This window comes from Capsicum annuum, chromosome 3, assembly GCF_002878395.1.
Source record: "Capsicum annuum cultivar UCD-10X-F1 chromosome 3, UCD10Xv1.1, whole genome shotgun sequence".
NCBI classification, from domain to species: Eukaryota; Viridiplantae; Streptophyta; class Magnoliopsida; order Solanales; family Solanaceae; genus Capsicum; species Capsicum annuum.
Window position 1 is genome coordinate 38,243,010 of NC_061113.1, and position 4,787 is coordinate 38,247,796.

The following is a 4,787-nucleotide window of genomic DNA, read 5'->3' on the forward strand; positions in this document are numbered from 1 at the left end:
CGTACTGACGCATACTCTTTCTTTACGCTATGATATTTCATATCATAGGTTCGGACACTCAGGTTCCTGACCGTGCTTAGCCAGATTCAGTAGTGAGTCCTCATCTATCGAGGATGTTCTTTTATTTTAGTATTACAGTATGTTCAGTATTTCATTAGTCGAAGCTAGTTGGGGGTTTGTCCCATCAACTCAACATTCAGACAGTTTAGTTAGAGATTTTATATATTAGACTAGTTCTGACAGTATTCAGTATTTCAGATATTATTATCAGTTGCTATATTTTATCAGTAGTCAGATTATGAACCTTACGGCATTTCAGTCTTACTTCCACATTATTTCAGTATTATTATTTAGCGCTCACAGTAGGTACCAACCATGGGTTAGTTTGTGATCCTTCGAAGTTGTAAGCACCGTGTGGCGTCTGGGATGCAGACTCGGGGCATTACAAAACAAGTATATAGATTAATTATATTTTCTTGAGTCTAAAATATTCAAATATATAGTGTGTTATTCAATGCAAAGGCATCCTTAAAATTTGTATGTTAAATTTATCATTTGTATTTGTATAATTTATCATTTGTATTTGTATTATTTAATTTGTATCAATAACATATAGTTTGTATCAATATAAATAGAAGTGTTCGTAAAAAGAAAAATAATAATTCTTTTTGAATTGTTTAAAAAATATAAGTGATGATGTCAACTACAAATTCAAATATAAACAAATAAAATTACAAATACAAATATAATATGCGATCAAATTATAAATACAAATACAAAATAGTTTTTTAAAAATACAAACACATTGATGAAAATAGAATACAAATACAAATAAAATGAAACCACAAAATGCAAATTTAATGTGTAGTCAACTATAAAATAAAAATACAAAACAATTCTTTGAAATACAAGTGTGAATTGTATAAATATAAGAAACAAATAAAATTACAAATACAAATATAATATATGGTCAATTTATAAATACAAATACAAATAAAATGAAACCACAAAATACAAACTTGATGTGCAGCCAACTATACACTAGATATATTCAAAGTATTAACAGTAACTCACAGATACTAGTTAACACAACATGTATCTATGAACTTATAAACTTGTATCTTTTGTAATACGACTTTCAATAAAATTTAAACAATACTAAGTCCATTTCAAAGCATTAATAGTAACTCACTGATACTAGTTAACACAACATGTATCTATGAACTTATAAACTTGTATCTTTTGTAATATGACTTTCAATAAAATTAAAACAGCACTAGATACATATCAAAGCATTAACAGTAACTCACAGATACAAATTAATATAACATGTATCTATTTAATTATAAACTTGTATCTTTTGTTATATTAATTTCAATAACACATAAAAAAACATAAGATACATATAAAATTGACAACAAAGAATCAGATAAATAATGAATTTCTAAACGTATCATCCATGTCTAAATACGTATCTCAGTCTAATATTTATTAGATCTAAACATGCCAATAACTTTGAAAGAAAGAACAAAGATTTCCCATTCCTTAGCCGGAAAGACCTTCTTAAAACGTTGAAAATTCATTATTTCTCATCAAATCAAAGTTCTAATATAAATCGCAGGCTGACTATACAACTCATTAGGAGAAATCTCTTTAGTATTAACAACTCCCTTGTTCTTGACATGTCCTCCGCTAACCCATACTGCAAAAGAACGGTGCAAAAAGAAGGTTTATCATCACTTTCACTTTATCCTTTCACATTATTTAAGTTTTTTTCAGTTTTCACTTGAAAGGGGAGGAGGTTGCTGTAAATGACCATCACTCTCCCAAGTACAGAAGCCAGAAGGAGCAACTACGGTAAACCCATCAAAACAGTTCCAAAGTTGTAGATTGCCCTATGGAAATCAAATTGCAGTTGGATTGCTGCACGAAACTACAAGTTCATAAAAATTGACAAATAACGTGTAAGCATAAACAAAAATTAGATAAACAATGTTTTTCAGGATTCTACCGAACTACTGGACCTAAATGATTTTGCAGCTTATTCGTATATTCAAAACAATAGCAAAAGGAGAAGTAAACATCAACAACAACATACCAGTATATTGCCGAATCTCTATAATGTTAATTCAAAACAATATAGCCTAAACAAACGATAATCAAAGAAATAGCATAATAAAAAAACTGAAAAAATTATTTTGGAAAACCACTTTTTTTTTTTCCCTTGTTGGTATATGTACTTTTTAGCATTAGTTTGGTGAGTGGAAAAATATTAATACTGTCCTTTTCCTTTAGTCATCGATTAATAATGTTGTAGTATTCTAACTAAATATTATGGGAAGTACATAAGAGTCCGTTTCTAAAGAGCGTTTTCGGGGCAAACTTTGGGTTAGGGCATAATAAAAATGTACTTGGAGAAAATAAAATAGATGTTATTTTTAAAAGATCTTTGATGCAAGTACAATTACATAAAAGAAAAAAAAAAAAACAATGAAAAAATATAGTTATTCCTCCATTTCATACTAAGTGCATTATTGAGATTTTTTTCTAAGTTCAAAATAAGTGAAATTTTCAAAGTCTAAAGGAATTGTTTGAATTTTTTTTACATATTTATTCTATCATTTAATGAGGTCCTTGAGTTCGTCATATTTTCTAGAAGAATAATTTAAGAATAATAAAAAATTGCCTATAATTTATATTTTTAATTTTATTAAAAAAATATATAATACCTCAATAATTCACTTAACATAAATTAGTGAAAGTAATTAATAAGGAAATCACTGCAAGGCCATGACAAAGGAACAATAACAGTGATAACATGGTTGGAATTCGAATTAGTCAAGTTTCAATACGAATATCGGATACCGAATGAAAACAGGAGTGAAAATATGACAATCAATTTAGAAGTTAATATCAAAGCAGTGGTTAGTTAAAATGTGGTGTGGGAATGAGGGAAGGGAAGGTCCAAGAGAGCAAAAATGCGCATAGCCTTCCACCAAAATACATGTGTCAAATTCTTGGGCAACACGTTAAGCAAAGAACCTTATTGTCTCTCTTACTCTTGTCACCTTCCCATTTCTTAGGGGCCAAAAAATTCAGTAGTAGCACATTTCCACGTTCCCTTTTTCTGTCCTCTCTCCATCTTTCTCTTTGTACAACTCACCCCCACGTTCTTCCTCTCTCTACGCAACAGCAAATCTCAGGTATATATTTTGATCTCTATTAGTCAGTGAAGTGAATTTAAGGTGATATTTCTGAGATTTTGTAGCAGTAGCAGTATAAGTGTGTTAAGTTTATGGCGAACTAATGGATGTTTTTGTTTAATTTTCTATCAATAGGTTGCAGAGAAGGCTGCGTAAGTTGAAAGCAAAATGCATAGAGTAACGGTGATCGAGAGATTTTCTAAAACTTTCCGTGATAATCCTTCGCTTTCTAAGCTGCTCATTGTTTTTACTGTCAGGTATAGTCCTTAAATATGGCTTTGTTTTTATAATACACATTTCAATTTTATGACGTTTTGGAGTTTGTTTCATTTAGTTTTCTGGGCTTTTGAGCTACTTTTATTTGGGGAAAAGGAAACAAAATAGTACGCTGTAGATGCTTGTTGTTGATTATATGATATGATCGCTATGTTGAATTTCTCTGTGAAGGAATACGTTGCTGGTTGCTTATGATATGAAGTTTTAGTATGATCGCGTAGTTTCTGGATAATTAATTTCAGATCTGTTAACTAAATGTTTTAGCTGCTAAGGTACATTGGAATTTTGTATAGTAGTTAGATATACATGTATTGATCCTGATTTAATAGTTTTCTACTCGCTCTGTCTATTTATGTGGCGCGGTTGGAATTTTGAGATACAAATTTCTAAATTTTGACCGTGAATTTTGGACATAGAAGCTTTAAGTATTTCTAAATCAAATTTACATATTCGAGAACTACATAAAAAATACTCTAAATCACAAGAATTGACAACTTAAAATGTTTAAAAGGTATGGAAGAAAGTTCTAGTCAAAGAAAAACTTAATTGACTCTCGAAATTTTAACTATGTCACATAAATTAGGACGGGGAGTACTATTTACTCACAGCCATTTTACTGAGACATGGATTGCAGAACAAGTTCCTCTGCTTTGCTCTTTTTCAGTTATTGCATTACCTCGATGACCAAGTAAGCAGGGTCGCGCAATCCTAATTTTGGCGTACAAGTTTATTGTAACTTAATTTTATATTTTGAATCAGGATTGCTATAAGGTCCGGTGATTAATACTTCATGATCAGTCTCTAAAATGTTGTTGTCGTGTAGTTTTCTTCCGGCTTGGGGAATGCTAAATGCTATACTGTAGACTGTGGAGATGTGCAAGTCAAGATATAAAGCTTTGTAAATCAAAGGTGAATATAGCATAAAGAACTGGGAATTGAGGACCGAGGCTGCAATGAGAGTTCATCTGATGAGATATATGCTTCGCTTCATTTCCCACCGTTCTGTACTAAATCAGTAAATATGGCATGTTCTTTTAGTACATCCATACCTGGAATCCTTTTGTGTATAAGTGCTACAAAATTTCCTTTTGTGTATAAATGCTACAAAATTTTGGTATTTGATTATTCTCTACTTATTACGTTGATTGGAACTGTTGAAGGATTATGACATGAGCCTGCACTATCGTCCGGGCAAGGCGAATGTGGTGGCCAACGCCCTCGGCAGATTATCTATGGGCAGTCTTTCTCATGTTGACAAAGAGAAAAGGGAGATGGTGAGAGATATTCACCGGCTAGCTAATCTAGGGG

General features: G+C 31.2%; 1 long non-coding RNA gene across 1 annotated transcript; it reads left to right on the forward strand.

Annotated features, from left to right (window-relative positions):
• The first annotated feature begins 2,836 nt into the window (after positions 1-2,836).
• LOC107866375 lies at positions 2,837-4,604 on the forward strand. The gene is made up of 3 exons (XR_001672902.2): positions 2,837-3,203; positions 3,339-3,460; positions 4,303-4,604. It is a non-coding gene; the product is annotated as an uncharacterized LOC107866375 (long non-coding RNA).
• The last annotated feature ends 183 nt before the right edge of the window (positions 4,605-4,787 follow it).